General features: G+C 38.7%; 1 long non-coding RNA gene across 1 annotated transcript; it reads right to left on the reverse strand.

Annotated features, from left to right (window-relative positions):
* Positions 1-2,439: 2,439 nt before the first annotated feature.
* LOC130927282 (uncharacterized) lies at positions 2,440-10,303 on the reverse strand. The gene is made up of 5 exons (XR_009066384.1): positions 10,156-10,303; positions 9,391-9,497; positions 7,014-7,096; positions 2,733-2,805; positions 2,440-2,642 (listed from the first exon to the last, which is right to left on the reverse strand). It is a non-coding gene; the product is annotated as an uncharacterized LOC130927282 (long non-coding RNA).
* Positions 10,304-10,378: the final 75 nt, after the last annotated feature.

The raw sequence follows: 10,378 nt of genomic DNA on the forward strand, positions 1-10,378 counted from the left end.
CGCCTAAGAGAAATACTGCAGTACTTGAGAAAGAAATGAAGAGGAGTTGAGAAAGCTGTGAAACAGTCTGAGCATGACACAGGGAAACACAAATCAATAATTAAAGAGCAAATGAACACCTGTAAGATGAACCTGAAAAAGAAAATGCTCACAGTCGAGGATTTATCCAAAACAGAAGTCGAGCTGATCAAATACAGTCAGAGACATGCCTATGCCCAAGAAATAAAAGTTCTACCGCAAGGAAATTCAAATGTGAAAAGAACCAGCGCAATTTTCAAATTGGACCCATATCTGCAAGATGGAGTGCTGAGAGTAGGGGGCTGTCTGAACAGATCAGCGATGCCTGAGAAGGCCAAGCATCCTGCCATTCTGTCTAAACAACACAGGATAGTCCACCTCATACACCTGGAAACAGGACATGGCGGCAGAAATCAGAAGAAGAAGGAAAGTATTGGATGCCTAGAGCCAATTCGGCAGCAAGAACAGTAATCACCGAGTGCAACCTCTGTAGAAGATTGTGTGCAAGAACAGGAGAACAGATCTGGTCATGATTTCTTGCAGCGCTGAAAAGTGTGCCGTATTGAGGTGGGTCTGTGACAGTTGCAGCTTGGTTCCAAAGGCTTTGATGTGTGAATATACCGGTAGTTGGCTTATGACTGCGTCTGGTCCCTGGAGACTAGTGTTGAGGACATTAAGGTGCTTTGTAATGTGAACTAGAAAACCCAAATCAGCCAGCCACATACGGTCACTTAGTTCTCGCATAGGTTGTCCCTTTTCAGCCACAAACTCACTGATTTGCTCCCTGATAGAGTAGAAGCGTGACAGTGCAGAACCCCGACTAAGCCATCGCACGTCAGCGTGACAGACAACATCTCCATATTCCGCATGCATCTCGCTTAGAAACTGTTGGAACTGGCGGTGGCATAACCCTCTGGACCGGATATAGTTTATAGCCTTTACCACCGGTTTCATAACATGTTCGTATTGCAGATGTTTGGCACACAGAACTTGCTGATGAATGATGCAATGTAGTTTTACAGCTTCACCGCCTTCTTCCTTTACTTTGTTACTTATTAGTGTTGCTTATCCACTTGGTTCACCTGTCATGGATGGTGCTCCATCCGTAATAATCCCAGAAATTTTATTCCACGGGAGTTTCATGTCATCCACGGCAGCGCGAACAGAACGTTTGGTTTTTCAGGCTCTGGAGGTCCAGTAGTTCTTCAATAACGTTCATTTCATTGTCCACTCCCCTCAAAAAAATGAGTAACCGAGCAGTGTCAGAGGCGTCTGTGCTTTCGTCGCAAGCCAACGAAAAAAAAAAGTCAACTTCTGGCTCCCAATTGTTTGATGTCTGATGACACTTCTTCAATCCTGCGCGCCACAATGTTGCGTCTCAGGCAAACTTTGGCAAACTCTTGCTGCTTCTCTGGACAGATTTTCTTCACAATAGTCACGCACTCTTAGATGAATTCACCCTTGGGGAAAGGTTTGCTATGCATTGCGATCAGTGCTGCTACCTCGTAACTAGCCTTTGTGGTGTTCCCATTTGACTCAAGCGAAATACTGCTGCTGTGAGGCTAAACTAGCTTCAAGTTGCTTCAATTTCTCGTAGCGTTTCTTACCTGCTATCTTGTCATACATTTCAGGGTGTCATGTTTGGTAATGTCGCTTTACATTGAACTCTTTAAAAACAGCCAGTCTCCTGGCAAATAAGGCAGACACAGTTGTTGCGTATTTCAGTGAAGAAATGATCCAATTTCCACCTATCTTTGAAGCACCTGCCCTCACAGTCAACTTTTCTTTTTTTTGTTTATTGTCGCCATTTTAGAAAATTGGGGGTAAAGCGTCACACGCAGTGATGTCACTCAGAGTGCTGCTGCCCTCTAGTAGGTAAATGAGAAACAGCATTTAGTGTAAGCTACTTCACATGCTGCTTAGTTTATTAAGTGTATGTGTGGGCCAGACGTTATGGGTTTTATGACAGAGGCTGCGGGCTGGATGAAATTTGACCACGGGCCGCATTTGGCCGGACTTTGGACATGTCTGCTGTAAAATGTATTTGTTTAAATTTCATAAGTTTTTCAAATTAATCAAATCTTAATAATAACAAAATTAATAAAATTAAAATGAATAAAAACAGAAATACCTCTTTGTGGCCCCCAATAAGCAATAACACTGAAGTTGGTCTTTTTTTTCATAGTATTGGCATGCCATTGACAGCAATAATACTACAGTTAAACTGGGTGGACTTGCTGTGCAATGCTAATCTTTCAATGCCATGATTTTCAAACAAGGCCAAAAACATTCTGTTCCACATTCCAATGGCAATTTATTTAGCAAAATGCATAACTATACACAAAAATATCTACAATAGTACAATTGCCCAAAAGTACAAAAATAAATGAAAAGTTGACTTTTTGGACAGGTACCAGACAATTACAGTCGTCCATCATGGACACCGGGTTCCTGAGAGGGGATTTCTTCGGCAAACCGTGACGACGTTGTGGTCCAAGTGTTTCTCTTTGCGCTCTTATCTCACGACCATTCTTGTACTTGTTGCCAGCAGTCTTACTACTGACTGACTTATTTATGGTTTGGCCACAACACGCTGTTGTTGAGCCAATTTTGCCAAGTGGAACCTAGAAGACAAAACATCCGTCAACTCTGCTTGTTCTGACATTATTAGGTTTTTCCCCCACAGATTTTATAGGTTGTATTGTGTAATCTACCTGTTCCTTTAAACTCCACCACGCTTGAGTGTACGGCACGATCTTGGCATCATCTAGTCTCCGTGCAAGGTGTCTGAAAATGAATATCAACTTTATGTCAAAAACAATGATATGAATAACTGCAAATAATTGAACAATGTGTTAGTTACAGGTGTGGTACAATGGAATATCCAAATGGATGCCTTCATGTTAAGTTTAGTAGGTTCCAACTGTCATGTTTTAAGTGGTATTCTTCCCTTTCGTACACAGAGAAAAATCTTTGAGGATGCCAGTACAAAACCCATAATCATTGTTTTTTCGTTTTGCTTTCCAAAAGTTTGAATTCCATTTTAATATTGATACATCCTCCTTGACATCTAGCTTAAGGTCCATGAACTGTAACGCTAATCATTGTTCTCAATGCAAAGAAAAATCAGCAAACTAGTATAAAACGAGTAAATTACCTTTTATTAACTCATTCGCTCCCAAAAACCTATAAAAACATTCTATTTTTGTTTCAGTGTCCCAAAAACGTATTTATACGTCTTTTACGTTTTTTTTTTTTTTCACAAGAGACATCTCTAGGTTGTGATGCAAGTTCACTCCAAAGCACAACGCTTAAAATCCATTTTGAAGCAATAAAACCTGGCCACTGGAGGGCAGTAGCGCATTTCGTAAGAACTCATATCTGACCATGAAATGAAATGAATGAAGAGAAATAGAAAACAGAAGTTGGAAGAAGTAAGAAGCGTGAGAAAAATGTGGAGAACGATGTAAACACAAGGCACATGCCCCACACAAGTTCCCGAGGTGAATTCTTTTATGAGGTAGTGGTCACTGCAAAAGAAAGATTCCCAAAAATCTATCTGGATGAGACAGACAGGTGGTGATGAGGGACAAATTTACCCCGTCTGCAGATACAGCAGCGACCACAATGGCGTCATCTCTCAGTTCAATAATTTAGTTATGTGTAAATAAATTGTTACTTTGCTATCAAAAGCTCTATTTGTCTTGTTGTTTGTTAATTTGTTGAAGGAAAACATTATTCAGATGTTTGGGATGTCACAAAGGCAAACAATAGCTGTGTTAAAGTCAAAGTTATGTTTGAAATGTATGCTTTTAGAAAAAGCATATAATACAACACAATTTCTCAGTTTTTTCATCAGAAATTGGAAAATTGCTCAAACTAAGCTATTTTCTAATGCTGTTATCTAAAGAATGGAAAAAGATATGAACTTAGTTTTTTTTCCTGCTGAAAGAAGAGTAATCTTTCTTTTGGTGGGTTCCATGTTTATATAGCAATAGAACAGAATTTTCTGTGGGCCTTGCAAAATCAGTCAAAATCCAGTAAAACGGCCGGGAGCAAAGGGCCTTGCTCCGGTGAAAATGGCTGGGAGTGAATGAGTTAAGAGAAACTTTTTTTCATACAGCAATAAACATCTAATCCACCCAAACATTAGTAGGCAAAAATAGTAGAATCAAAATGCCCACCTATATTTTTGCTTCTACCATATGACTTCTCAGCGTTAAAAAATATAACGTTGCTGTCACTCGCACACGTAACGTTAGCCCTTCGGAGGGCTAGGTTTCTATTGATTATGACCACTGTCGATGCGTGGCTAACGTGTCTTACATACAGGCTTTATTTAATCTGTAAAAACACAGCGCTGTAGAGTGATGAGGGTGTAAAATTAAAACATAATAAAGCTAACTGTCAGTTTTAGCTCAGTAGTCATTGCTGAATAAAACACCAAGTAGCACTGGTCCCTAATGTGCTCCAATATAGCAGATATTATATATTTATTTTGAACACTGCAAAAACTCAAAATCCTATCAGTACTTACAGTTTAGACTAACTTAATACTTAAAAATAGCTTGACACAAATGGAAATTCAATTGAAATACGTGGGAAAAACACATAGCTTTCAAGTGATGTGTGTTATCAGGTATAATTACATTTTTAGGTAAGAAATGTTTTTTTTTTTTTTTTTTTAACATCTATAAGTTTTTTTGGGTGAAAGGAGTGAGTTTTTTTTCTAGTCCCATCTGAGATGCAATTGTTGGCTGTTTTCAACAATGTACATAGGAAATAAAGACACTGATTGACTGAAAATGGTTCAACCTTGGATAAAATGTTTTTTTTTTTTTTTGTATATTTATAATTGCTCTTTACCCCCAAAATTTTTTTTCCCGATTCATCGATAGAATTTTCAGTCTTCCGGCTTCGGTCTTGCATTGAGGAGAAGGGCACTGTGACTTGTATGGGTAAAGGCGTCCTCTTCACTAAACAGCGGTACTGTTGTGTATGAGGACTAAGGATTCAGCTGATTTTGCGGATTAATACGTTTATTTTTCGCATCACTCCAGCCAAACGGCTGCAGAAAAATCTTGCTTTATGAGGGAGAGGCGTGTGCGCCTTTTTGGGGTTTCAAAAGGTTCCCATTCACGTGGATATTGGCCAAGCCCTACTACTGTGGGACCATTGGACTTACGAGGAAGTGAGTAAACATCTTGTTTTGTATTATGTCAAATATTAACACAGCTATTACAAAGTAAACACTACAAACTTTCTTTAAATAAAGGACTACTTACGTTTGATCATTGATAGGCATGTAAAAAGCTCTCCTCGTGCACATTAGCTGCACGTTAGCTGCACAACAACTGCAGCCGCCCTCCTCCGGGGAACGAACTGTAAATTGCTCTCCGCCGAGCGGTTTGCCGATCCGCGAAGACAATCGACAACCCAGTCGTCATGTCAAATAATCCGGGCTAGTTATGTGTGATTTTCCGCTTTGAAGACTTTGAAATATCACTGGGTTCGGGTTAGCATGTCGGCTAGCTGTCACGCCTCTTGGTTTGTTTACATTCTCCGAAGTCGGGGAAGGGAAATGACATATGTCCGATTTAGGTGTCATAAAATATCGTTCGGGAGGTGCGACAGTAAAGGTGAAGTCGACAGTTTTGACCATTATGGAGTAATTTTGCCATGTCATCCTGAATAAGTGCATTTTTATTATTTCATATTCCATTTAGCACAAGACTGTTATTTGTCATGACCATGCCATTTATTTAGCAATTGGTGAAAATACTTGGATAAAAAGAATATCCTGTAAAAATATTGAAGTACAGAGACAGAAACAGTGACATTTTGCAGCTCTCTTCGTCACGTTTTCCTCGTTCTGAATAATTCCCCCTCAACGGACTGACTGGTCCTTCTCAAGCCATTTATTTAGCTATTGGGGAAAAATACTCGGATAAAAAGACTATCCTGTAAAAATATTGGAGTAGAGCAACTGAAACAATGACATTTTGCGTCTCTCTTCATCGCGTTTTCCTCGTTCTGAATAATTCCCCCTCAATGGGCTGACTAGTAAAACCGATGAGTCCAGTCTCCCGCTGACGTCATCCAGCTGTTGGGGACGCTAGAGCCCTTTAATGGTAGGCGTGGCTAACCAGCAGATTAAAATACTAATTTCTCGTCATCTGCGCTTTGCTTAATTGTTGTATATAGTCGAATTGTCTCAAAATATGATTCTAATCCACATAATAATGCTATTTAAGACTTTTTTTCTCCTGTCGTATGCTCTTTAAATCACAATAAAATTTACAGTTTTGTGTTTGTCATATTGGTATCAAATATTGGCCCAAAAAGTGCCAATATTGCAACCTATATGTAGGGTTGGGCATCGTTTGAAATTGAACGATTCCAGTTCTGAACGATTCTCGATTACGATTCTTTTGAGAGGCAGGGTGAAAAAAATACCATGGTTTATATTAAAGTCTTAACATCTCGATGATTTTTTAAAAATTCTATGAAATTCTCACAGTCTTTGAACTTGAGCAATTTTTTTCCGCTCAGCGGTCAGGGCATCGAAACATAGAATCGAATTTTTAAAAATTGAACAATTTCGGGAGCATCGGAGTGATAGAACCGGTTCCCATCGATGCTCGATGCCTCTACGAGAGTCAACCGACAGCAAAATAACAACTTTTTTAACTACAAACAAAAGGTACAACCTACACGTACTATACACAGTATTATGGTAGTGGTCCTATTTGTGTGCACAAATATCATCGCTTAGTCAGAAAAAAAAACCAATTAAAAATCACGTCCATCAGGATACTAGTGCACAAATTGTCCAAATAATTAGGTCAAAGAACGTGCTAGTACATAGACTGTAACCTGGATATCAAAGATATCAAATAAATTCTTCAATTTGCTTCCATAGTTTCACTTTTGTAACATTCCATTGTACAGTTGTAAAAGTGCCCGACACCATAAGGAGACCTTATTTAACTCACCTTTATGCTTCTTCTCCCAGGAGTGGTAGGTAGCCGAGTATTTAGTGGTCAACTTCTTGTGGCAGCGCTCAGTCAACATAAACCTAAATGAAAACATAACAAGGCATGATTATGTCTGCTTTTATTAAGATGACCAACTAAAGTAATGTAGGCATGAATGAGGATATTTTCAAATCATTCAAATTAGGGATGTCCCGATCCAGATTTTTGCACTTCCGATCCGATACCGATATTCTTTTGCACCGATACCGATACTGGCCGATACTGATACCTGCCTATCTGAGCATGTATTAAAGTTTAAAGTTATTTAGCCTCCTTACTTAGTTGTCAGACTCATGTTGAAAAGGGTTTTAGTTCTCTTGATAACATCTAGCCAGCTGAGTTAGGTGAGTTTCAATAACACACAATGGTTGGTTACAAGAAACTCATCTGTTTATTCAGTGACAAACACAAAACATTATAAATAACAAACAGAAATGGCATGGTCAGTCAGTAAAACGTGCAAAGAATATTGTAAACGGTCTTAAAAAAGCAAAACACACACACAACCTCAGTGGAAAATCTCACAAACCCCCCAAGCTATTTGATGCTTTTAATGTTTCATGCATTAGTGACAAAAAATGTATAAAACGCCTCTCAGGTTTAAATAAATGACTATTTCAGTATCACGTTAACATTTTAAAACAGTAAATAAAATACTCAAGTCCCCATTCTGTATCAGCAGCTTTAAACTACATTCAATTAATTTAATTTTGCGAATCAACTGTTAACCCTTTAATGCCAGCAATATGAAGCAATCATCAGAGAATCCCAAAATTTGAAAAATAAGGTCCTAATGAAACCTTTTTTTCAAATTTGTAAAAAGAAAATTCCAAATGAATATGTGTAATAAGCGCTCAGATATCTATAACCCTTATAACAAAACCCTGTAACAAAATCCAGTTTTTTTTTTTTCATGGAACCTGCAGATGCATGTGTTGACTTGCATCCATCATTTTTTTTTCAAAAAGAAATGTCAAAATTCTGAGTTAGTCTCAAAATCATGAAATTTTAGGTGTATCAAATGTGATACATTTGGCAATATAGGGTTGTTAAAATTGCTCCCGTTGTTACATAATTTCCCTTCTGTCTACTTTCGACATGTGAAAGTTTTAAAACTGTTTTGAAGATAGATTCAAGTCAAGATTTTGCCGATTTAGGAGTATTTTAGATAAAAAGTTAATTAGGTTCGCTTGGAAGGTTGACAACAGCCTACTAGGGAAGTCTTCTGCATTAAGATGGCGGCTGTTGACTAACTCATCTGGTTTTCAATACTTCAATGTTGCTAACGCAGTCGAGTCTGTTGTGTAGCATCTGGTTCTATATACATATGATATCTATTATCTCCAGTAAAACGACGTTGACGTAGTTTGTAGCGGCTGTCAGCAGCAGTTAGGTATTCTTGTGTTTTTTATCCAGCGGCATGAGTTGAGCTAAAGCCGTGAGTTGATGCGGTCAGTTTCTCATTGCGTCCCGAAGACCGCGCTGTGTATTAGTTCCGCTTTACTTGACATATTTCAATAATCGGAATTTGGATGTTTGTGATTCGTTCTCGAATCTTCCATGGCCGAATCGTGTGTTGGATGGTGCGTCTTTACTCACGTGAGATAATGGCTTGTCATCCAGAATGAATTCTTCGGCAATGACTCCTGTTATTCCCTGGGCTTTGGGACTGTCGAGTGCCAGTTTGTCACGCATAGCAAAGGTTTCTGCCAGTGTTAGTTGCGTAGGACCTTTTTTTTTGTCTTTGGTTTTCTTAACATACTCCTCATATTGTTTGTGGTGGTATTTCGCTAAATGCTTGATTAGGTTGGTTGTATTAAAACTTCTTACAGCTTTACCACCACGCTTGATTTTATTGTGGTATATGTTGCACTCTGCCTCTTCGTCTTTGTCGTCCTTTAAGGTGAAATGATCCCACACAGCTGACATTTTTACTGATAAAGTCTCTCGGTAAATTGGGAGACGGTAATGTAGTGTGTTGAAGGTGTGCCGTAAAATACGGACCGGATTTTAGGGAAACCGAAGCAAAAACTGGAATGGATTATGTAAACCTGTGCGCTGGAAAACCCGGACCGGATTTAAAAAAAAAGTCTGCACGGAATGTTTCCGTGTCGGCCGATCCGATACCGATGCGCATTTTTTTGCCCATATCGGCGTTCGATCCGATCCAAATATCGGATCGGGACATCTCTAATTCAAATCTATGATCTCATGTTGTGTTAAGCAAGGAACAAACTAAACTACAAAGATTGACTCAACAGCTTCAGTTTGAATCAATAAAACAGACTGTTGAACTACTAAGTTAAATTCACAAATGGTATGATTAGTAACTTACTCTTTACTGCGTGCAGACTTTCTTATCTCATTGTAGAACTCAAAGTCGTCATCACTCAGGTTGTTGTCCCATGTAGCAGGAGCGAAGCTCAGTTGGAAATTCTTACCCTAACAAACGAGAGTCAGAGAGGAATTTATTGTTTTGAGTTTGTAATATGCTGTTTGATTTTTGCAGTCTTAGAAGTTAGAACTGTACAGTTAGTCAAGCCACTTTTATTTATTTTAGCGGTGTCCAAACTTTGTCCCGTGGGCCAACTCCCCAGCTTTTATTGACCCGTAGCAAATTATGCAAATATCATTGAATATGGCCCGTACAAGAAGCTTGAATTCCGACAGCATTTTGTTGCACTTATCGGCGTTAGATGGCGCTAGTTGATTAAGTTTGTTTGTCTCAGTCATGAAAACATACAGTAGCACCCATTAAAATTAGAATATCAAGTTGAAGTTGTTTAATTTTGGAAATTTAACATGGAAATTTTTTTTAGCCAGAAATATAATAATTTGCATTTTATTCATTCATTTAATATGTCAAAATCACCTTATAAGTTGATTTGCAGAAATACAACAACCTTTTCAGGGTAATCAAATTTTCTGAGTACTACTAAAAAGGTTTTTGTTGCAATATCCCTATTATTTTTTGCTAGTAGCCCGTAACTCAAATCCCTGCCATTGACAGTGATAGACATCATAGTTTGGACACCCCTTTTGTAGCTTGTACACCATTGAAAAAGTGTCATAGCTAATCTCATTGTCAAATTAGACTTACTTTCTCCAAGCTGCAGCGTTTTTTTTCCATCCGCAAGTTCAAATGCTAGTTGCACTGGTCAACTGCCAAAACAAATTTCTTCATCTTGCCGGCATGGCTGTGACCTTATGCGCAGTACCAGTCTGCGAGTCGGATGAGCACTTTTCCATTTGCTGTGTAGGAGCCAATAAGATCATTTTTCAATGCTTGCATCCAAACATTTAGATGAGGGTGTAATGCGGAA

The sequence above is a fragment of the Corythoichthys intestinalis genome, chromosome 12 (genome assembly GCF_030265065.1).
Source record: "Corythoichthys intestinalis isolate RoL2023-P3 chromosome 12, ASM3026506v1, whole genome shotgun sequence".
NCBI lineage: Eukaryota > Metazoa > Chordata > Actinopteri > Syngnathiformes > Syngnathidae > Corythoichthys > Corythoichthys intestinalis.